General features: G+C 40.4%; 1 non-coding gene across 1 annotated transcript; it reads left to right on the top strand.

Moving 5' to 3' along the window:
• The first annotated feature begins 897 nt into the window (after positions 1-897).
• On the top strand, positions 898-1,064 carry LOC132534814 (U1 spliceosomal RNA). Its single transcript, XR_009546511.1, has one exon. It is a non-coding gene; the product is annotated as a U1 spliceosomal RNA (small nuclear RNA).
• Positions 1,065-25,533: the final 24,469 nt, after the last annotated feature.

Genomic DNA, 25,533 nt, shown 5'->3' with positions numbered 1-25,533 from the left:
GCATGTGAAGATCTTCTCCCATTCTGTGAGGGGTCTCTCTGTTTGTTTAATAGTTTCTTTGGATGTGCAGAAGCTTTTCAATTTGATGTAGTCCCATTGGTTTGTTTCTGCTTTAGTCTTCCTTGCAATTGGGTTTGATTCATCAAAGATGTCCTTGAGGTGTATGTGGGAAAGTGTTTTACCAATGTTTTCCTCTAAGTATTTGATTGTTTCTGGTTTGACATCTAGGTCTTTGATCCATTTGGAGTTGATTTTTGTTTCTGGTGAGATAAAGTGATTCAATTTCATTCTTCTGCATGTTTCAACCCAGTTTTCCCAGCACCATTTATTGAAGAGAGCCTCCTTTTTCCATTTAATCCTTTGGGCCCCCTTATCAAAGATTAGATGCCCATAGGTGTTGGGAACTTAAGATGAATTTTAGACTAAGCATTTCAACAGAAAATATTTGGAGGAGGCAAAATCTTGATCAAATTGTTCAGTCTCCCAAATGCAACCCAGGAGATTGGCCTCTTTTCAAGTATATAACCTTTTAAAATACTCAATGAATTGGAGCATCTCAAATCTAAAGAGGCTTGGAAGGAAACAAGTGAAGTCAGTTCCTTCATGGAAGATGTGCTTAAAATAACCCTTTCTTAGAGTAACACAGTAGATAATTGATACCTTTTAATTCTAACTTCACTTTCTTTTTCTTTCTTTGAAAATCCTATATATCTCAGACTTGTAAATTAAGTCTTGAGTTGTGAATATTGCCTTTCATTTTTTTAGTGATTTAATAATGATCCACAAGACTATGGGATAAGAGAGGCACAATTCCACACAATTCCCACACCAGAGTTCTATATCCCATCCCCTCCATTAGAAGTTTCCCTATTCTTTATCCCTGTGAGAGTACAGACCATACTTACCTGGCAGGGGAGATGTTGTGATCACGAAGGTGATTTTCCCTGGGCGAGGCTTATCTACCGCACTCCAAATGTGCTGATCCTTGCGATTTCCCCAAATGTGGGAAACTTGACTGAATAATTTGTGGTGGTGGTGGGGGACTGTATTCGCGCTCTCCCCTGGTAAAAAGTAAATAAACAAACAAATAAATAAAAGGAATATGGACCAAAGATAAAGATCTTTGGGGTGTAAATAGCTGGAGGTCTAGCTCCTGTAATTGCTTCTCTACTGGACATGGACTTTGACAGGTCGATCTATACCCCTAGCATGTTTCTATCTTTCCCTACTGGGGTAGGGCTCTTGGGAAGTGGGGTTCCAGGACATATTGGTGAGGTCATTTTCCCAAAATAGTCAGGTTGGCGTCATGGTAGCATCTACAACTTAATGGCCGAGTATTTGGATCTGGAGGGTTGACATCCCAGGCCTGATATCTCTGAACACAATCTGAAGTGAAATATGCCTTAGTGGCACTGGTTACATTGATTTGGTTGAGATCAGGAGAGCTTTAGTATCTGTTTATTTTTTTTGTGCTTTTGTTTCATTTAAAGTAGAACATTGCTCCACTCTGGTTTATGGTGATGCTAGGAATTGGACCTTGGACCTCAGAATTTCAGGTAAAATAAAAGTCTTTTGCATGATCACTGTGGTATCTCCTCAGCTGTACAAATTTTTAAATCTCTAAAGTATCAGTTGTAAAATATGATTAACAATTATGAGGTTCAGTTTTGATCACTAATCAAATCTCCACAGCCTTAGAAAATGCACATTATTTAATGAAGACCATGCATTCATTACATGTACCCTGTTATGCTGACAGCACATTCAACTCTAGGTATATTTATTTATTCTAGCAACTTCTTTCCTTTCTATACAGAAAACATTTCACACAAGTGAAATTTCTTACATGTTTCCTGATAGAATCAACAATACCAAATGTATGAAAAGTATAAAAGGGATTTCAGCTTTTCCTTACAATATAAAATGCTGGGACAAGCTTCTCTTTTAACACAACAAAAGGCAAAGGAATATACAATCTATAGTCATAAACTTTCTTTTTTTATATAAATTTAATTTTTATTTAAGAAAGGATAAATTAACAAAACCATAGGGTAGAAGGGGTACAACTCCACACATTTCCCACCACCCAATCTCCATATCCCACCCCCTCCCCTGATAGCTTTCCCATTCTCTATCCCTCTGGGAGCATGGACCCAGGGTCGTTGTGGGTTGCAGAAGGTGGAAGGTCTGGCTTCTGTAATTGCTTCCCCACTGAACATGGGCATTGACTGGTCGGTCCATACTCCCAGTCTGCCTCTCTCTTTCCCTAGTAGGGTGGGTCTCTGGGGAAGCTGAGCTCCAGGACACATTGGTGGGGTCTTCAGTCCAGGGAGGCCTGGCCAGCATCCTGATGACATCTGGAACCTGCTGGCTGAAAAGAGAGTTAACATACAAAGCCAAACAAATTGTTGATAATCATGGACCCAAAAGTTGGAACAGTGGAGAGGAAGTGTTGGGGGGGGGTACTCACTGCAAATTCTAGTGTACTTCTGCTTTCAGGTATATATTTTGCAGTAGTTTATAGATACGTGTGAAGATATGCTCTCTCTCACAGAACCTGGTCTATATCTAGGTTATGGGACTTTGTTAGAAAGTGATCCACCTGGGATGGAATTAGAGAAAGCTATGAAAGGAAAGGTCTCACCTGAGTAATGAAGCTGGAGGGTTGTTATTCCACACCTCCAGTCTCTGGACACAGTCTGAGCTGAAGCATGTTGAGGTGGCATTCGTTGCGTTGATTAGGTTGCGATCGGCTGATGCAGTATTATTTGATATGCATTGGGAGAGGCATGCAGGAAAGTGGGCCCTATCCGAAGGTTCCAGGACTGGGAGAAATATAGGCTTTATAGTGGAAATGTGAGGTTCCTGCTGTCTTAGGGTTCAAAAACAATGGATAGTTAATGTTATCATCACATTAATTGGTAATTGGGTTAACTTTGAAAAGTCCTTTTGTTAGAGTTTTCTGTATAGTACCTAGTATCTTGTAAACTTTCTTAAGCATAAAAACGCTGAGGTCACAAGGGAGCTGGTAACTGTACAGATATGGGGAGATTGCGACCTTAAAGTGAAATGGTTATACAGGTATCAAGATACCTGGAGAAAAACATTAAAGAAAAGTGTGGATGCCTATTAGATTAAATTTTGGAAAATGTAATTTTAGTTAACAAGCATAGGACATTTTAAAAAATAGAGACTTAAAGTAATTAGAGTAAAAAAGGTTTAGAACCAGAGCTTCACTGAACATAAGCAGAGCAACAACAAAACACCTACCTAGAACTACTTCTGGCTGAAAAAGAACTGAATAGGCAGTTTTCTAAAGAAGAGAAACATATGGCCCACAGACAAATGAAGAAACCCTCCACTTATCATTAGACACATGACAAAGCTACGTTGAGATTCCATCTCACTCCTGTGAGAATACATCAACAAATAGGAAACTACAGGTGTTGGCAAGAAAAACGGACTCTTCTACACTGCTGGTGGGAATGTAAACTAGTGCAGCCCCTTTGAAAGATGCTATGAAGAGTCCCTAAACAAATAAACATAGAATTACCTTATGATCCGGCAATATTACCCTTGGGCATTTACCCAAAAGACATGTAAGCACTTAATCAAAGGGGCATGTATACGCCCATATGCATAACATATTCAAAGTGGCCAAAGACTGGACGCAGCCTAAATACCCATCATCAGATGACTGATTCAAGACCCTATGGGATATATATATATTCCACGAAATACTACTCTGCAATAAAAAATATGACATTGTGTCATTATGGATAAAATGAATGGAATTGGAAGTTATTATGCTTAGCAAAAGAAGTAAAGAGATGAAAGACAACTAACAGATTATTTCACTCGTATATGTCATCTAAAGAAATGATACACATGAACTTCCCAACAAGCAAACTAAAACAAAACAAAAATAGAAGCAAGCCAACTGTTTCTAAGGTTTATGAGAACTCTATGGTGTTATCTAGGGTGAGGACACAGAACGTTAGTAGTGGGTGCACTGTGGAGCTTTACCCTGTATTATTCCAATCCTATGGCCCACTGTAGGTACAAATGAAAAAAAAGAATAATAAAAAAGCTTGAGTACTTTCTATTATATGAATATTTAAATTTTAATTATTAAAATACTTCCAAATTTACATTAGTGAATAGGAGTCATAAAATTTGAACACACTAAAGGCTTCCTTAGCACACTAAATTTTGAATGGAAAAATAATAACTTGGACTAGAATATAATTATCCTGAAGTATTTAAACTCTAATTTTCCCAGTATTAAGTTAGATGCTATTTCAGTGCAGTTGGGATCTGTTACAAGTGAATAAGCAAGTTTTGCTATTGTAATTGAAAATAAAGATGACTTTGCACATGAGGGAGAAATTGGGATAGCAGTAAAGGTAATTAGGTTTCTGTTGTTCCCATTACAGACATGTGGCCATTTATAGCTCACTTTCTGCCTAAGTGGTATGTTAACCTGCAACATCTTCTGCTATTGTCTTCTATCTCCTTAAAATAATTAAATTAAATTATTGGATATTATTAATATTTTGACATACTATATTTCTGTGAAATTTTTATGTAATTTCTCTCCACTTGCTACTCAAAGATTTCATATGCTTTAGTTTGAAGGAATTTTTGCTGTGTCAGATTAATGGAGATGTTTAGCACTTTAGCTGCTCAGGTCCCAGGGTGCCTGCAAAACCATAAGCATTGCATTTTTTGTTCTGTCTACACTCAAGCTGGCCTGCATTTACACCCCACCATAAAATCCTACTGACTTTGTCTCTATGTTCCAGATACTATTTCAATTGCATTGACACAAAGCCGAGCTCAAGGTATGACTTTCCTGGGCAGACGACCTCAACAATGTACCCTGGAAACCCCACCTCTCCAGAGCCCTACCCCACTAGGGAAAGTTAGAAACAGGCTGGAGGTATGGATCGATCTGCCAATGCCAATGTCAAGTGGAAAAGCAATTACAGAAGCCAGACCTTCCACTTTCTGAACCCCATACTGATCCTGTGTCCATATTCCCAGAAGGATAAAGAATAGGAAAACTTTCAATAGAGAGGATGAGAAAGGGGACTCTGGTGGTGGGAACTATGTGGAATTGTACCCCTCTTATCCTATGGTCTTGTTGATATTTTAATTTTATAAATAAAAGTATAGACAAAGAGATATGTAAATAAAACATTTTATGATAGATTGAACATGGCCAAATCCTTCCTATAGTCTATCTCATCATAACCTGTAATCTTCTTGTATATTTTGCAAACTTTTTCATTGTTTTTTTTTTTTTTTTTGGTGTAGAAGATCAAAAAGTATCTTAAAAGTAGCAACATTTTTCTTTATAAAAATGAGGAGATATGATAAAAGCATGCTCTTCATGGCCAACATCAAAGTAAGCATAAAAATAAATGCTTTTGCAATTTAGAATCCACAGACTTATGCATTTAGGGATCTGTGCTATTCTTTGCTTCTTTGAAATCTGTAACCATTTGTAATGCTTGCATTTTTAAACTTCTTTTTAAAAATTATTTATTTATTCCCTTTTGTTGCCCTTATTGTTTTATTGTTATAGTTATTATTGATGTCATCATTGTTAGGACAGAGAGAAATGGAGAGAGGAGGGGAAGGCAGAGTGGGGGAGAGAAAGATAGGCACCTGCAAACCTGCTTCACTGCTTGTGAAGTGAATCCCCTGCAGGTGGGGAGCTGGGGGCTAGAACCGGGATCCTTACTCTGGTTCTTGCACTTTGTGCCACCTGCGCTTAACCAGCTGCGCTACCACCCGACTCCCCCTTTTTAAACTTCTATACTAAGAACATTTTTTTTGCTGGGTTTCCCCATGAAACAATTTCCAAGATATCAAGATAATCATTTGTTCTTACTTTGATTCTTGCTCAGGATCTCACTCAGCTGGGCACAGTCCCATGCTCTTCTCCAAAACTAAAATGTTGATGTATTTTGTCAAGAGGATGCTATTTATACATTGATCAAGAAAATTATGATTTTGGTGCTTAATTGAACTGGGATATTTGAAAAATTAGGAGGGATACTTTTTTTTTGCCTCCAGAATTATTGTTGGGGCTCAGTGCCTGCACTATGAATCCACTGCTTCTGGTGGCCATCTTTCTTTCATTGTTGTTATTGTTACTGTTATTGTTGTTTTTGCATAAGACAGAGGGAAACTGAGAGAGAAGGGGAAGATAGAGAGGCAGAGAGAAAGATAGACACCTGCAGACCTGCTTCACTGCTTGCAAAACTATCCCCCTGCAGGTGGGGAGCTGGAGGCTCCAACAGGCATCCTTGCTCCTCCCCTTGCACTTTGCACCTTGTGCACTTAACCTGGTGTGCTACAACCCAGCCTGGGGAAACGTAGTATCTGTATCACACTTCACACAGAGAACAAATTTAGACCTTCACAAATGCCCACACTCTTTACTTGGATTTTAAAGTATCAAGTGAAAGGCCAAACTCTTTCCATATCATTTATTCTCTTCTTCCTTTCCCTTTGGCCACCTTAAATATTCAGCCATAAGTCAGTGTAACTAAACATTATTTGTCCCTTTTCTCTACGTTCACAAAATATGTTCATCCAAGTTTGTTACTGGAAACCAAGCTTTCTGGAACCCTGGAATCTTGGAGTATATATGTGCACACAGTGATATACATATGATGAAGGCAGTAGTGATTGGGAGCTTTTCTACTTAATCTGAAGCTAATAGAAAAAACTATCCTGTTATATATTGATGAGGGAAAAATGCATGGGTGGTATGACCATTCACTTGAAGAAAAGAGTATTTTTTCTTTTTGCCTCCAGGGTTATCTCTGGGGCTTGGTACCAAGTACTACGAATCCACTCCTCCTGGATGCCATTTTCCCTATTTTATTAGATAGGACAGAGAAAAATTGAGAGAGGAAGGGAAGATAGAAAGGGAGAGAGAAAGACAGACACCTGCAGATCTATTTCACCACTTGTGAAGTGTCTGTTCTCCCTGCAGGTGGGGAGTCTGGGACTCTAACCCAGATCCCGTGCAGGTCCTCACACTTATTACTCTTTTTGCTTAACCAAGTGCACCATCGCCCAACCCCCAGAAGATGTTTTCCATGTGATATTAAAGTTTCATTTTGTATTGATTGAGACCTGAGGTAGTGTGATAGATATCAATCATAGAAATAATCTAAATCTCAATATGATCAAGAGGCAACATCTACTGCCTTGATCATGAATAAATATGTCACATATGATGCCAAACTTGATTGTTCTTTCACTGTACTAATTATCATCATGATATTCTAAGAATTCTGATACATTATAATAATGAACACTTTTCATGTTTTCCACTTATTACATTAGTTTTGGTATTAAGCAAAAAGTGTAATGCACTCACTATATCCACTGGACTCTCACACAACTTGTAGGAAAATCATGTGTCTGAGATATGGCATAGCCCATCATAAGTATCCTTAGCCATCCAAAAGTATTTTTTTAAATCCCCCTCTCAATTTCTATGGACACTCAGTGAAAACACTTGTGATTTCATTTTATCTCACTGGAGGGAAATCAACAACAGTATCCAAGCCTTTGCCTCTTTGTAGTTACTCTTATGTGGGATTTAGTCATTGCCTTTGTGGTGACCCTGATCAAGGGATTACTAAATACTGTTACTACATGAACAATGATAATCTTTTCCCTCTCAAGAAAGAAATCCTTCAGCACAGCAAGATTTACTTTCTGTCTATGGCAATAGCTGCATGAGTGCATTGTATGCGCATTAACTTGCATTCAGGCCTAAATCACAGCCCCACATGAATTCATAGAGAGGAAAGGTTACTATTTTTGGCAAACAAGGGTGCTTTGAATGTTGGTTATGAAAACCTGCCCTGTCAGGGTTAGCAGAACTAATTCTGTCAAGGCTCAGTGAAGTCTGACACGACTTCCTTCACAATAAAACAGTAAAGGTCATATGATGCACTGCAGATCATTGGGGGACACAGCAGAAGTAATTTGGACCAATTCTGTCAAACATCTAAGTAACTTAGAAGAACAGGCTTCTGAAAAAACATCTATGAAGCTTAGTAAGGAGGAGTAAGAAGAGGCTGTGTGTTAAACTAATTCTCTCCCTGAATCAGAATTGTGCTCACTTGCTTTGCAAAAGAAAGCTTTGCCACTAACTAGGAAAAAAGGTATAAAAGTCTTAACCTAGAGCTACCTTAGAAAAGTCAGGGCTGGCTGGGTATTTTCATTGTCTTAAGTCTAGAAGTTTTAGCTCTTCTCTTAAAGCCTTGGAGAATTCTGAGTAATATGTTCAATACTCCTCAGCACACTTTTTTTGAACATTATTACTTGGGTTCAGTAGATAGGTCACCTTAGCATATCAGGACTCCTGGATTTAATCTGTCACTGTCTGGGAAACCGAGTCACCAGGTAAAGCTCCACAGTTGGTGGAGAAATGCTTAAGTGTTTCCTTTGTCTGTCTTTCTCTAATTGACATAAAAAAAATTGAGAAAAGAAATCATTTTGGTTTATGGAAGTGGAATAGCTACCTTCTCTTGGGTAACTATAGTCAAGTAACTGGCATTGGAAATGAAAACCAGTTCTCCCATGTAAATATAGACATCAGAGGACTTCCAGGGCACAGCTATGGTGACCTAGTCACTGGAAGTTGGTTCTTCTCCAGAAAATAAATATTGCAACAGAATGACTCAATAAATTTTATTAGAGAACATCTGAGATTTCTGATAAATATCACTATCTTTAGGTTGGTGATTGCATGTGGACAATAGGAGCAGGAGAGCTGGAAGTAAAGGACTCAAGCAGAAGTAAGGCATCACATTGCCAGCCACCATATTTGCAATTGCTTTAAATTCACATGGCAGATTTAAAGGGTCCATATAGAACTACTCAGGAACCAAGTGGCTTAAAAATAAGGATCCCTTCTCTGTCTTCCCCTCCTCTCTCCATTTCTCTCTGTCCTATCCAACAACGAACAACATCAACAATTGCAATAATAATAACCACAACGAGGCTACAACAACAAGGGTAACAAAAAGGGGGAAAAAATGGCCTCCAGGAGAGGTGGATTCATGGTGCAGGCACCGAGCCCAGCAATAACCCTGCAGGAAAAAAAATAATAATAAAATAAGGATCTCTGGATTACTCTTTAAGTTGTAGAAGCCACAGGCTCCTGAGCAAGCTCTAGGGAATTTTTCAGAGGAACCAGGGAATGGAACACGGTAGCCTTGTGGGATACAGGAAACCTGCCAAACACTAAAGTGTCTCAGCTGACATAGAGAGACTCTGGTGACAGGGGTCAGACTTCCCTGCACATACAAAAAATTGATTTTGTGAAAAATTTGGTGGTTATAGGTAGGAAGGGAGAGAGCTTATTTGGGAGGGGGGACACAGAACTGTGGTTTTGGGTGCACTGTGGAACTATACCCCTATAATCTTATGATCTTGTAAACCAATATTATATTACCAATAAAATAAATTTGAAGTTAAAACTAAATAAATATAGACATTATTCTTATTCAGAAATGAGAATTTCAGGAACTGATTATGGACCTTGAGAGCTTGTTTGGAGGCTCTCACAGGAAGCACAGGTACTCATCTGCTGGGAATACTGTGAGAAATGAGTTGAGCATGGTGAGGCTTTTCCTACTGAAAAATGGGGAACTGAGGAAACAAATCTCCCTGTCAGACTCCCTCTTGTTAAGGTAGAGCTGGGGAGAAAATACGGGTCCCAGTTTTCGCTTCCCTGTCAGCCACTCCCTGTCTCCAGAAATCCTGCATTTTTCTGCCTCCAGGGGATCCACATTCCTTAAAACATTAAGCCATCTCCCCAGCTTCACCCTGCATTCCTTGATACAATGGCCTGCTCTTTTATTATCTTTATATCAATGTTCTTCTTTGTTTAACAAATGACTTAAGGTCTCCTACCTATTTCCCCACCCATTCTGCTCATTTGATATATTCTTTTCTTTCCCTCTAGACCCACCCTGCCTTTAGGGTATTATTAATCCTACCAGTTAAATCCCTAGCAACAGTTGCTAAGGAAGTCCCTACCTTTCCCAGCTCCTTTTACCTTTCTCCGCCCCTTTCCTAACCATGTATGGCATTGTCAAGCCACTTCCATTTATGCCTTGGCTCTTCGGGTTTCCAGCCTCCAGGAGCAGCACGTAGACAGGGAGGGAGACTCCAGACTTTGCACTTGGAGCCACGTGGCTTAACCCACTATGCTACCACCTGACTCTGGGGCATTTGGATGAATAAAGATTTGAATGGCCTCACCACCACGAGTTTGGTTCCTAGGTCATCTCTCTCTTTCTCACATCAGTAGCCTGACACTCATCTACCCTGAATCAAAGAAGTGTGTGTTTCTATTTGTGGAAGCAAGTGGTTTCAAGAGGAAAGCAAGCATCAGGGGTGGAGAGGGGGGAGGAGAATACTTCAGGCTAATAAGATGAGTGGAATCAACCCTGGCCATCAATAAGGTGACAGATGTCACTACCAGATCATCCTCATATCCAGTAGCTGATTACGAATCTCAGATAAAGATATTTCTTACCATATGTCACCTTTCTCCACAAAATAGATAAGGTTTGAAAATAACATTTTTAATTATTAAAAAATAATTTTAAAATCTCTATTTATTTATTGGCTAGAGACAGCCAGAAATCGAGAGGGAAGCAGGTGATAGAGAGGCAGAGACAACTGCAGCACTGCTTAATCACTTGCGAAGCTTTCCCCTTGCAGGTGGGGACCAGGGGCTCAAACCTGGGTCCTTGCTCATTGTAACATGTGGGCTCAACCATGTGTACCACCACCTGGTCCTTAAATAATACTGAATTATAATCTCTGTTAAAAATTTTATTGAAGAACAACATTCAGTGATCTTACACTAGTACTGCTTCTCACCTACAACTGTGATCCTCACACCTCGTGAAGTGTTTTGTTTCTCTTATATATTTTTTCATAACTGGTACAGATTTTGACTTTAAGTTTGGGGTTTATCAATAAATCTAATATTAAAAATACACAAAGGGAATTTACATTTATCATTCAATGTAATATCACCTATTTTGGCTTGAGAGAAGTAATAGTGGGGATAATGAAATATGCTGTCTGACAACTAGAAAAATATGTTTCTAAGTTGAAAAACAAGATTAGAAAAGAAAACACAAGTCGAACCTGAAATGGAATTGGAGTATTACACCAAAGTAAAAGACTCTGGGGTGGGTGGGTGGGTGGGGAGAATACAGGTCCATGAAAAATGATGAATGAAATAGTGGGGGTTGTATTGCTAAATGGGAATCTGGGGAATGTTATGCATGTAAAAAAAAAAAAGAAGTAGAAACGCAAAGCAGAAATTGACTGAGTTTGGAATATGGCACCAAAGTAAGAAAGCAGAAGTATACTAGAGTTTGCAGTGAGTACCTCCCTAATACTTCCTCTCCACTTTTCCAAGCTTTGGGTCCATGATTGCTCAACAATTTGTTTGGCTTTGTATGTTAACTCTCTTTTCAGTCACCAGGTTCCAGGTGTCATCAGGATGCCAGCCAGACTTCCCTGGATTGAAGACACCACCAATGTGTCCTGGAGCTCAGCTTCCCCAGAGACCCATCCTACTAGGGAAAGAGAGAGGCAGACTGGGAGTATGGACCGACCAGTCAACGCCCATGTTCAGCGAGGAAGCAATTACAGAAGCCAGACCTTCTACCTTCTGCAACCCTCAATGACCCTGGGTCCATGCTCCCAGAGGGATAGAGAATGGGAAAGCTATCGGGGGAGGGGGTGGGAAGTAATAAAAAAAATAAGAAAAAAAAAAAAAGAAAAATATGTTTCTTAATTTAGAGACTAAGCTCCTTGTTCAGTTCAACATTTATACAGGCTTGACCAAGGAGATAACTCAGTCTGTCAGAGCACCAACTCACATGCTTGAGGCCCCAGAAATTCCAGGTTCAGTTCCCACTGCCAGCTGATGCAGGAGCTGAAAAATGTTACAGTGTTCTCTCTCTCTCTCTCTTCTCTCTCAATATGTTTCATTCTTCATGAATAACTATCAGAAAGTAATTATTCAGAACTATAAATCATTTATAATGCCAGGTTCAGTAAACACTAGTGCCCTTCTAGTGTTGCAATGCTAAAGAATTTCCTGAACCCAGGTATTGTCTGAGAGGTTGTCACTACCTTCTGAATAAGACTTGATTTTCTGGATCCTTCTTCTCATCTTTTATCTTTGGTTCACCCAGCAGTTTGCCTACTTTTTTTTCACTAGCTTTGTGGTACATTTTGGAGCATTTCATGGTTCTTCCCATTTCAGGATACTGCTAATTCTTGGATGATATTTTAGTTTTTAGAGTTTGGTGAGCTTTGACATTCATAGCATACTTAGTTTGTTCTATATTTTAACAACTGGATGGAAAAATATCAGAGCGTTCTATTTCAGTAGTTAACCAGCATATAAAATTTGAACTGAATAAGAAACTTAATCTCTAAATTACATAAATAACATAGTCCAAAATAAATGATGTTCAGATAATATTACAAGGAATTATTCTAGTAGTCTTAGGTTTCTTTTTTAAAATATATATATAATATTTTTACATTTTTAAATTTTTTTATTATCTTTATTTATTTATTGGATAGAGACTATCAGAAATCCAGAGGGAAGGGAGGGATAGAGAGGGAGAGAGATGGAGAGACACCTGCAGCACTGCTTCACTGCTTATGAAGTCTCCTTGCAGGTGGAGACTGGGGGCTCAAATCTGGGTCCTTGCACATTGTAACATGTGTGCTCAACCAGCCATGACACCACCCAGCCCCTTTAATATATATTTTTAATTTATTTTGGATAGAGACAGAAAGAAGTTGAGAAGGGATAGAGAAAAAGAGAGTGAAACACCTGAAGCACTGCTTCACCACTTGTGAAGCTTCCCCCTTGTAGGTGGGGACCAGGGACTCGAATGCAGACCCTTGCAAAGGGCAGTGTGTACACTCAGCCAGGTGTACCACAAACCCAGCCCCTACTAGTCTTAGGTTTCTAAGATAAAGTTTACTAAGTCATTCTGTCCATGAATTCGAGGAGATAAAGTTAACTCATCCACATTTTAAACCTTGAATAGCAAATTGCAGTGGCTTTGCATAGATTTTTAATGGCAGTAATCTCCCTTACTGTAATTAATGAGTGTTTGGAAAAAAATAATTTTCATGATGATAACAAGAAATGGATGATTTGCATGATTGGATGTAAAGTGATAATGCTGGATGACATTTAGGAGTAATAAGAATAATATCCTGATAAAAACAGTTAAATAATACACAAAATGTACAGAGAGTTGTACTGGAGCTAAGGCGATCAAGGTAAGTAATTATGTACATGATATTTTATGTGTTGTGGTTAGTTGGCAATTCAGACTCTTCATTTAACTATCTCCATTTCCCAGGCACAATTCAGTCCCAAGATTTTTTTTTTCCTCACCTATAAAAATGATTGATAGTAGTAGTAGTATCTAGCCCCAGAAGATACTGGATTGCTTTTAGGACTAAATTATGTGATCCTGTGGTCCAGGAGGTGGTGCAGTGTATAAAGAGCATTGGACTCTCAAGCATGAGGTCTGGAGTTCGATCCCCACCTGCACATATACCATAGTGATGTCTGGTTCTTTCCCTCTCTCTCTCTCTCTCTCTCTCTCTCTTCCTATCCCTCTCATTTATAAATAAATACTACTAATAATAATAAATTATGTGATCCACACCATATAAACACAACTACAAAAGCCATTCAAAAACTTACCAGCCGTCTCCTATAAAGCAGAAATAACTCATTTTTCTCTCTGAAAATAATGTGAAGATCAGTGACTATAAATACCTAGATAACAGAGAATATTTATGAACAATCTCTTTTATCTGAGTATCTCAATTTTAAATAACTCTGGAGGGGGGGGCTATACATTAAAAAAACATATCTAGTACCATCTTGAAAAATTCTGACTTATGTGGGAGCACAGGTCGTTCAAGTGAATTAGTACAAGGGTAGAAAAACTTGTGCTGTAATTTATGAATCACTAGATGTTCAGTGCAGATAACTCTGATAGTTAAAAACTCAGCAAAGCAGTGAGACACCTGATAGAGTACACCCATTACCATGTACAAGGACCTGGGTTCAACTCTCTGGTCCCTCTCATCAGAAGGGTAGCTTCACAATGTAATGATATGCCTGTAGGAGTTCAAACATGTTCTTGCAGTAAATAGAAAAATCCACTTAGTTTTCTGTCAGAAGGAGAAAAGTAACCACTTTGAAATATACCACAACACTATGTTCTTCAGAAGGCCAACCCTCAGGGGGAGCTAGTCCATCAGCCTAACCTGATGGGATATAGTCAGAGCCTAACAGACCCGGGGGAAGGAAAAATACATAACTTCAGCTCACTCTAGCCATCATGACATGAGGAAGAAAAAAAACTGAGAAACACTTGTGAAGGAAGTTGGCAGTTCAGAATAACAGACTTATTGAAAGACAGACTTATTTTTGGAACTGTGAAATGGTTTTCTCTTCTTTAGTATTACATCTCAACATGACATTACCAAAAGCCCATTTTCTGAAGTTCCTTTTGTCTAGTATATCATGCCAGACTATAAAGAAAAAAAAAGTCACAAGGTATATCAAAAGGCAAGTAACAAAAATAACTCACACACAGTTGGACAATCATCAGGTCCAGATATGGCGGGGGTATTGCAATTATCAAACCAGGAATTTCAAATGACTCTGATTAGCATATTAAGGACACTGAAGGATAAAGCAGATAAAATGCAAGAATAGACAGATGATGTAATAAGGTGGCAGTCCTAAGAAAGAAACACAAAGGGGGGGGCCACTGGGTGGTAGTGTAACTGGTTGAATACATATATTACCATGTGCAAGGACCTGGGTTCAAGCTCCTAGTCCCTATTTGCAGGGAGGGAAGCTTTACAATGGTGAAGCAGTGTTGCAGGTGTCTCTCTGTCATTCTCTTTTTATTTTTTATATTTATTAGTGATTTAATATTGATTTGCAAAATTACATGTTAACAGGGGTATAATTCCTTACCATTCCCACCACCAAAGTTCTGAACCCTCAGTCCATCTATTATAAGCTACAGCAGTTTTCTTAAGGTTGTAGATATAGGTTACATATTATTTCTACAACTATCTGCCAATATTTGTATATAATTGCCCTTAAAATATCCTATCTTTGCTTTTTTTCCCTATTGGTCTGAGCTCTCAGTTCATGGCCACAGCTGGGAACATTCCAGGCTGCACTTATTTCAAGACCAGTCTCCCTTGAGTAGCAGGACAAGATAGCCCAGCCTCCCTTCAGAGCCTGGGGCAGTCTCCGCCCTTGCTCTCTTATGGTGAGGGCAACGTCCTAGGAAGGCTCACAAGAGGGCTTTTGATGAAATTCTTGATGGAAATGACCACTGATGGTAGAGAGAGGGATCCATTAGAGGCCTAAGCCCATAATATTTGTGTGGGAATCCAAGACTAAGGGTTCCCCAGAGGAGGGTTCCTGATGACGTAGTAGTGTGATATTGGCCGAAAAGGCCATTATTAAGTGAGCCTGTCTCTTGCCCTTACCCAGTTTTTGTAGTCCTCTCTCTATCTGATGAAATTAGACTTCCAGTTGTTTAAGTGTTGAGAGTCATTTGTTGTTCCCAACCAGAATTAGGTTTTTGGGACCTATCTTCTTTGGGACTTTCTGCTAGATTTCCAAGGTAATTTGGTTTAAGACTGACCTATTAGAGAATTATGATGCTTTTTTTAGGGTACTTCTACCAGGATTCCAGGATTATCAGGTCTATGTCTTATCACAGAGGGCTAAGAATCACTTTTGCTTTGAGTTTTATAATTTCCCCTGTTGTTGTGGTCCAGTGTTGGGCTGCACCGCGGAGAAGAGAGGGGAAGTCCAGAGCAAGGGGGTACACAAATCTTTATTATAGGATGGGGGGGTGGCTCAGGCCACATGGAGTCAGCCGACAATGGCCGTCCTCACTACCTGACCACGGGGCGAGAGAAGGGAGAGAGATCTGCGAGAGGGGGAGACGCCAATAGCCCAGAGAGGGGGGGTGAGGGGGCTTTTTATTTTGCGACAACCAGGGGTGACGTGTGGGGCCAGGACTGGTTGAAGTGGGCACTGCTAGGATTTCACGGGGTGTGGTAAAACCTGGGGGCGGAGACTGCATCAGAATAATTCCTCAGCAACATCTCCTCCTATTCCTTTATATCTAAATGGACACAGTAAAGAAAAATGGAATGGAGCAGGCTTAAATGTTTTTAAGGAATGCCGTGCTCAGGTGGTAAGATGTAGGACTTTCTGTGGAGGAGGGAAGGCTTAAATGGCTGCCAACCTTGTGAGATTTATGCGTCCTCCTGTGCTCAACCCCTCTTTAGAGAGAGAGACTTACCTGGAGAGACTCATCTCATAGGTTTAAGCACAGCCTACTCAACCATCTCTTCACAATATCTCTACATCTTTTCTATCTTTCTATCTAGTAATAGCATAAGATGGTTCAAAGTCTATCAAAGACTATCATGGAGCAGAAACCTTTTGGGCATAAACCTAAATGATATAACAAACCAGGAAGGGACAAGTAGCGGAGTTGTAAAAGCCAGTGTGAAGTGAAGGGAAGGATTGGTGTGTAAAGGAACGTTCCCTGCTTGGGGGGGGGGGGGAAGGGGCAAGAGTACATAATGAGGGGGAGGCGGGATAGCATGACCCACCAAACAGAGGGGCTATTTGGCATTGTATAGTCCTCAAGGCAACAGTCTGTAAAGTCTATGAATTACTCAGGATCAGTCTATAAATAACCAGCAGCATGAAGGGAAATAAGCTGCTTTAAAATTGTGTAGAATGTCTATAGGGTATGCCAGAAAGTCCGATACAAGTCTCAGCCCAAAGTAGATGGCTAGGGGAAGAGTTGGCAGGGATGAAACTCTGCATGAGGGAGGTCAGCCGCTGAAATTCTGCTTTTCTGTAGATAGCCAGCTGGAACCGCCAACACGTGACAGGCAGATCAGAAGCAGGAATGACAAGCAGGCATTAAGAAAGTTCTGTCCTTGGAGTCTGTGTATCAGGTTCTTCAGATCACGTTAAGTGACATCTAGGGTTTCAGGAGGTGTGTCACTGTAGTCGTGCCATTTAGTGGGTGATGTCTTGGTGTGCAGGGGTTCAGATGGTTTTTCCGGGTATCCTGTGAAAGAAACACAAACAATCTGCTTCTCGTGGTTAATTTGAACTTGTAACAAGTTATAGGTTTGTTATAGTTGATACCTCAATGATTATAATTGGTTTAAAATCTCTTTATGATTTTATTTAAGGGTCATCTAATGTGACTGCCTGTAGCAGTCTCTACCGCAGGATCTTGAGACCAATTTTAGCTAAAATATGTATTTTAAACAGACTCAAATTGCTTAGAGAGTTAACGCATTTTAGTGATGATGATTTTAACGTTTACAGTGCCAGATTGATGCCAGATCTGTTGTGGATTAATTTCCACAAGATAGTTTACAGGGCACCTTTGAGGGCCCTTCAAAAGTGTCCTGTATATAAAATTTATATATTTTAGTTTTGGGAATGTATAGTCACATTAAACATTTAGACTTTTACCTAAATAGTTAGTTACCTTAACAAATTAATATTTACCTTGTCTGATAATAGTGTAGCTGTAGGGTTACACTTTTGACCGTTAAGTTATTGTTACCAAACTTGAGACATACCCATAAACATTTAGTTATAACACACTGGAGGAAAAAGAACTTTTGTTATAAAAACATATTATTTTTAAAAACAAATGTATATCTGCCATTAGCCACACAGTTTAAGACTAAACACTTACATATATACCAAAACTATATATAAAAATCAAAAGAAGGAGAAAAACAAAAATTTTGGAATGTTTCTGGACGTCTCCAGAAATTTTGGCTGCGTCCAGCATTTTTATATAAAGCCTTTTAGAGTATTCTGAGCAGATGGGTCATGCAAAAAAATTGTTTTTGTCATTCAACACACTCACAAAAACAACTGGCCAGTTATAACATAAGACATTCAGGGAAAGGGTAGGAGAGAGGTCTCTGTGAGTCAGATTTTGTAGGTACTGCCATGTCGTATTATGGGTCCTGGGATGTATTCTGCATCTGGTCCCCTTGTAGTATTTCTTGTTCTTCAGGGATAACAGCGCCATCCTGCGGGTATTGTCGGACATGGCGGTCAGGAACCCAGACAGGTTTAGAGAAATTTTGAGGGAAAATGCATGCGAAACCCCTTCCCATGGTCAATAATGGGTCAGGTCCTTTCCAAATTTTATCGAGTGGGTCTCTCCATTTGACCTTAATAGATGGGAGGGTAGATGGTGTTTGCCAGTGAAGAATGATAGGAGGTAGGTCCAAGTTATTGTAAATATTAAAGAGATTTAATGTAGTTAAGGCTTTTGCTAGCTGGATATTCGGGGGGTACATTCCTCCTTTAATTCTATTTAGTTGAGCCTTAAGGGTTTGATGGGCCCTCTTGACAATGCCTTGTCCCCATGGATTATAGGGAATGCCTGTGGTATGAGTAATGTTCCAGAGGGAACAAAAATCTTTAAATTGTTTGCTGGTAAATGCCAGTCCACACACAGTCAGTTTTCAGTTGAGGTAAACCCATCACAGCAAAACAGGAAAGCATATGGCTTTTAAACTTTTTAGCGCTTTCTCCTGTCTGAGCTGTTGCCCACATAAATTTAGAAAAGGTATCAATTGAGACAAACATATATTTTTGCTTGCCAAAGTTTGGTATGTGGGTGACATCAATTTGCCAAATAGCATTAGCTTTTAAATCTCGGGGGTTAACCCCAAGGGTCTGGATAGCAGGTGTCTTTATGAGACTTGCACAAGAAAAGCATGTAGCGAGGATATGTTTTAACTGTGGTACAGGAACATCAGGAAATAGAGCTCGAAGGCCTTTAAGATTAACATGGGTTAGAGAATGAAAATTAGCAGTATCAGAGACAGAGACTGGGAAAGTTCCTGTGGAGGCAAGGCGGTCAACTGCAGCATTCCCTTAGGACAGGGAACCAGGAAGAGGGCTGTGGGAACGAAGGTGTTGAATATACAGTGGTTGGGTTCGAGAACAGAGCATAGAGGCGATTTGAATCAAGAGAGGGGAAAGTGGGTTGTCATCAATTTTCACATAAGAACGAGCAAGCCATGGGAGTAAGTTAACAGTATACACGCTGTCAGAAAAAAGGTTGAAGGATTCTGGTACAGCTTTTAATGCAAGGAAAACAGCATAAAGTTCTTTGTACTGAGGGGAATTCTCAGGAAGCTCAGTAAAGAGAGGTTTAGGAGATTGTTTGTCTGGGTAATATATAAGGGCAGCAGCTCCCTTTTTTCCGCCATCAGTAAAGATTGTAGGAGCAGAGGGAATGGGATCCCGAGAGAAAAGTTTAGGTGCTAGTAGGGGCAGAAGAGGTAAAGAAGCTATCAATTTATTAGAAGGAAAATGGTTATCTATTTGTCCTGGAAACCCCATGAAGCTTATGGCAAAGCGGGAATGATGGCATATAAGCCACTCTGTATCTGTGAGAGAAAAGGGCAGAATAATTAAATCCGCTTCTTTCCCTAAGACTTGCACAGACCTATTTCTCCCTTGGTGAACCATGAGTGCTAACACGTCTATCTCAGTGAGGAGTCTTGGAGCTCCTCCTACTGGCATGTGAAGCCACTCAAGAACCCCATGGTCTTGCCACAATGCTCCTACTACTGTGGGGGTGGAGTTGAAGATTAGAAGGTTTACCGGAGAGGAGGGGGAGAATTGAACAAGGTGCATGTCCTGGAGGGCCTGGTTAACCCTTTCCAATGCTGAGGAGGCCTCGGGAGTTAACTTATGTTTTGAAGATGGCTGTTTGTTTCCTTTCAACAGGTCAAACAGTGGTTGAAGGCAGCTTGTAGGCAGATAGAGATACTGCCTAAGCCAATTTAAATTTCCTAGAAAACTTTGTAAAGAAGCAAGAGTAAGGTTAGAAGGGAAGATGACATTAGTTTTTAAGGGACGAATTTGCATTAGAGAAATCTCTGTACCTAGGAAGGATATTGGAGGGATTAGCTGTATCTTCTCAGGGGCTACATTAAGGCTGATTTTCTTTAATGCAGGAATAAGAAAATCACGTAAGGCATAGGGATCTGTATCTGATTTTCCCCATATTAAAATATCATCTGTATAATGAAAAACATGAAGGCCTTTATGAATATATGGGAAAAGGGCAGATTTAACAGCCTCCTGACAAATTGTAGGACTATTGGCCATACCCTGGGGTAGCACCACCCATTCAAATCTATCTGCAGGGCTGGCATTATTAATAGAAGGAACAGAGAAGGCAAAACATTTACAATCTTGCGGATGCAAGGGAATAGAGAAAAAAAAATCTTGTATATCAATAGCTATGACTGGAATTCCCATGGGAAGTGCAGAAGCAAGAGGCAAACCCCTTTGGGGGGAGCCCCAGACCTGCATGGTTTTATTTAGTGCATGGAGATCTTGAAGGAGATGCCATTTTCCTGAGCGCTTTTTAATCACAAAGACAGGAGTATTCCATGGGCTTTGAGAATGACGAATGTGTCCCAAGGACAACTGCTCTTGGACGAGCTCTTTTAAAATTTCTAGTTTATCCCTAGGTAAAGGCCACTGTTCCACCCAGGCAGGCTCATTAGAAAGCCAGCTTAAGCGGGGTGTTTGGCTACGAACAGTGGCAGTTAGTATTGGGGGTGCTGATTAGTGTTATGCTCTACAGAAGCATCTGTGGATATCCTAACATCAAGACATTCCAGAAGATCCCTGCCGTAGGTTGGTGCTAATATTAGCTACCAAAGGGCGGAAGTGTCTGGTAGAGCCTTCCGGGTCTTCCCACGTGAGCGAATCTCGTGTGTGAAATGATGGGGTCATCCCTCTTACTCCATGTATACTGGGTCCAGGAAGGAGTTCCCAATCTTGGGGAACCTCTTCTTGCCTTAAAATCGTCTTTTCTGCCCCCATGTCAATAAACAATTTAAAAGGAATATTGCCAATCTTTACTATCATAGAAGGGTGACCCCATTCTAAAACAGGAGTGGTCCACAAAATCTCAGGCCCCGAATTTATACCGTTCAGGGGCGAACCATCTTTATGAAATTGGGACCAACAATCTCTCTTCCAATGAAATCCCTTATGACATTTTGGACAAACAGTACGTGGCCTCTGGCTCCGTGACTGAAAGAGGGGTTGCTCTGACTGGAGGCATGGTAGTTCTAGCTGGAGGCGTGGCTTCCCTGACTGGAGGCATGGTCGCAGCTTATCAGGACATTGGTTACACCAATGTCCTTGGCAACCACACTGAAAGCAGGCCCCGTTTTGATTACATGGGGTAACTGCATAAACCAGTGTCATAGCGGGTGCCCCATAATTGCCTGATGTAAGTTCCTGTGTCGCTAAAATCCAACTATCTGGGTGTAGGTGTTTAAGATTAAGGCATGCCTGATGGAATTGTGGTGTCATGCATTCCCAGACAATAGAGCGCACGAGTCGTGAGCGGATGTCAGGATTATAAACCTTTCTCTCTAAGCTTGTCTTCACCCTTGAGATGAAGCTCACCAATGATTCATCAGTGCCTTGGCGAAGAGAGTTAATGGGAACTGACGAATCTACATCGGGTGGGGTCACCCTTTTCCATGCTTGTGTTGCGCAGATGCGTACCTGTTCAAAATAACCGGTTGGAAACCTGGCTTCTGCCTGCTGAGCTCCAGATTCGTAAGCTCCTGCTCCAAATTAAGCATCAGAATTCCATTCTACCTGTTTGTTACTATTTTCCTGTGACTGTCTAGAGCATTCATCACGGAAGCATGCCTTCCACTGTAGGTAGAGGACGTCTGGGAGTGCAGCACGAGCCAGGTCTTTCCAGTCCTGGGGCGTGTTAAGATGCTGGTAAAAACTCCTTAAAACGGACTTGGTCCATGGAGCATGAATCTCGTCCTCCCTGACTGCTTGTCTGAGTTCTCTGAGTCCTTTAGAGGTGTATGGCTGCCACGGCTGAGGGTTTTGTTTAGAGGGGGCCACATTTACCGGGAAGGTATGGATTTGGTTAGATGGCATGGGAGAGGGAGCTACAGAAGTGGAAGGTGCCGTGGAAACTGCTGTAGTGGCCTCAGGGGAAAATGAACACGTATCTACAGGGACGGAGCTCTCGGGGCAGACTGCACATAGTTTAAGGTCCTTAAATGCTGAAAAAATATCCTTTAACTCTCGTATCTCAGCCACAAGGTCCCTTAATGATGACGTATCAGCAGGGGGCGGGGTCAGAGCCTCAGGAGAAGCTGAACCCAGGGGGTGGGGCCAGAGAAGCGGAAGCCTTAGGAGAAGCTGAACCCAGGCAGCAGGGGGCGGGGTCAGAGGAGGAGCATCTGAATACGTGTACGTGTCTGTGGGAACAGAATTTTTGGGTCTAGCCGCTGATTGCTTAAGGCGTCTAAGTCTTAGGCACATGTGTTTTAACTCATGTATCTCTGCCTCAAGGTTGCGTATCCTCAAGGCAGACCACGTTGTATATATCTTGTAAGTTGCGATTAATGAGAACCCACGGTGTAGCAAAAATTAAACAGTCTTTGAGAGCGCGAATCTGTCCCAGGACAGAAGGAGATAATGACTGGGACACCTCCTCATAAAACGAAAAATTTCCCATGGTGGAGGGAAACTCAGGGCCACAGAGGTGGGTGGATGACACTTACCTGTATCTGGGCGGCTTTCGGGGACCTCAGACCGGGCTGTCCAGCAGGGCGTGGGTGTGGAACATGATGGGTGCCAGACGTTGTTGTGGTCCAGTGTCGGGCTGCACCTCGGAGAAGAGAGGGGAAGTCCGGAGCAAGGGGGTATACAAATCTTTATTATAGGATGGGGGGGTGGCTCAGGCCATGTGGAGTCAGCCAACAATGGCCGTCCCCACTACCTGACCACGGGGCGGGCGAGAGAAGGGAGAGAGATCTGCGAGAGGGGGAGCCGCCGAGAGCCCAGAGAGAGGAGGGGGTGATGTGTGGGGCCAGGACTGGTTGAAGGGGGCACTGCTAGGATTTTGCGGGGCGTGGTAAAACCTGGGGGCGGAGACTGCATCAGAATAATTCCTCAGCAACATTTCCCCTTGCTTATGGATACATGTACACCTACACCAATACCCTTAATCCCATCCTAGATCTAGTATCTGTAACTTTCTTAGCGGATGTACCATTTATAGTGGAACTAGATTGCCCCATGTGTTAAGAAATATCTCACCAGATTTGAAAAGTTGGGAGGTTGACATCTCAAGCTCAGTATCTCTGGAAACAGTCCTAAGAATTCAGTAGCAGCATACCATGGATGGCAACACAGTAGTGATTTGGCTGAAATCAACAGAGGTAATATGGTGGTAAGAAATCAGAGAGAAGAATTATCAAGAAGGATGGGCATAGACTTAGAGGTTCCAGGTCCAGGAGAAATTAGGATCTTAATGAGAATGCAAAGGGCTTCTTGAAGAAAGAAAGAGTTTAGAATAGCAACAACGCTTATTATTATAACCAGATTGGTTGGGATTTGTTTTCTATAAAAATACAGTGGCTAGTAAATACATTAATATATTTGACCTCACTGCACTTTGTGCCCTTTAGTGTTATCTGAAAATCTCCATATTTTAGATATTGACTAGGGCACATGATTTTAATCTATCTGGCCTAAAGTTGTAGTTAACTTAGATGTTTATAAAGCTATATATTCAGATATATTTCTAGAGCTCTTTGAATAATTTAAGCCCTGTGTCAGTTTGATTATCTTACAAATTTGAAACATTAAATACCTAGTCTAAAGAAAATATTTATACTTGAGGCTGTGGTCTGGGCAGTTAGACAACTTGAAGTATTAAATCTATTCTCCCTCCTGAGGCTGCACTGTTTTAGCTGTAGTTGGTGGTTTCTGTTTAAGTCTATTATATGTTGTATTTGTTGCTTTGGGGGGAGTTCTGATCCAATTCCTGCTACACTGTGGGCATACCTCCCAGAAATCCTCTCTCTGTCACTCTCTCTTCCTGTCTATATGCCTTCGCTCTCAATTTCTCTCTGTCCTATCAAATTAAATAGTTTTAAAAAATCTTTGTTTGAAGGATGAAATGAAATGTAACCCTAGAGTGTCTTGTTTTTCATTGAAACTCTCTCCCTGCATGTTGAAAGAGTCAAATGTTTTTCAGTACTTCAAAAACATAAGTGAAAAAATTCTAAAGGGATAGTAAAAATTTTCATGTAGCACAACAATCTATAGAAGAATTCTATCTTTTCCTTGCAAGATAATGGGGCAGACCAGGGGGTCATGAAGAGTCTTTACAGTGCACTCTTGGTGGACGCCAAAAGTCAAGGCCAAAAGTCAAGACCAAAATCCAAGGCATAAGATTGTGCCTTGAGCTGTTCTATTTATATGTGCACATGTTCAAAGTCTAGTTGGAAGTCCTCCTTATCCAGCCATACTTCTTTCCTTCTTAATAATAGCAGGATCTATCTTTCCAACACCATCATCATCTATCTTGTATTTTTCTCATCTGTTAAGGTTCAATAAACCTTCCAGATGGTAAAGGTATGAGAAATTTTGGTGATAAAAAATTCTTATTAAAAATTCCAACTGGTAATCAGTTAGAAATAAACAAAGATGGATTATCCACGCCCACAATTACTATGGCTAATGAAAAATTTTGTTGATCTTATACACACCAAGATGTTCTTGTGCTATAAACTGTATGTTAAAGTGCTTGATTAGAACATTTTGATTTTTCTTACTCAAGTTCTGCTAATTGGCCTCAGAATGACTTTGCCCCTCAAACATCTTTAAAAATATCTTTATTTAGCTTCTTTGGAGTAGTTTCTTTGGAAACTGTCTTCTGTACACCATTTAAAAGAAACTTTTAACTTTTTTTTCCTTCATATCTCCTGGTTTATTTAAAATGGCTGTGGTTAGAAATCAAAGTACTTGGATTTTTAATGTGTTTTGTAAATATTTATAAGCAAGGGAATATGTGATTTTATTTTTATCAGAATGTGGTGCATAATTGCAACTCAACTAAGTTGAGAAAATTTTTTGCTTGTATTAGACTTCACTTTTTATTTTCACTTTAATTAACAAGTGAATGTATGAGTATGTATATTAGCTAATAATAAAAGTATTTTACATTGGGAGTCAGGTGGTAGCACAGCGGGTTAAGTGCCTATGGCGCAAAGCATAAGGGTTGGCTTAAGGATCCCTGTTCCAGCTCCCTGCTCCCCACATGCAGGGAAATCGTTTCACAGGCGGTGAAGCAGGTCTGCAGCTGTCTGCCTTTCTCTCCCCCTCTCTGTCTTCCCATCCTCTCTCCATTTCTCTCTGTCCTATGTAACAACGACATCAATAACAACAACAATAACTACAAGGGCAATAAAAGGGAAAATAAATAAATAAATATAATTTTTTTTAAGTGTGACATTATATTT

The sequence above is a fragment of the Erinaceus europaeus genome, chromosome 19, assembly GCF_950295315.1.
Source record: "Erinaceus europaeus chromosome 19, mEriEur2.1, whole genome shotgun sequence".
Classification (NCBI taxonomy): Eukaryota; Metazoa; Chordata; class Mammalia; order Eulipotyphla; family Erinaceidae; genus Erinaceus; species Erinaceus europaeus.
This window is presented reverse-complemented; position numbering and strand designations above follow the sequence as displayed.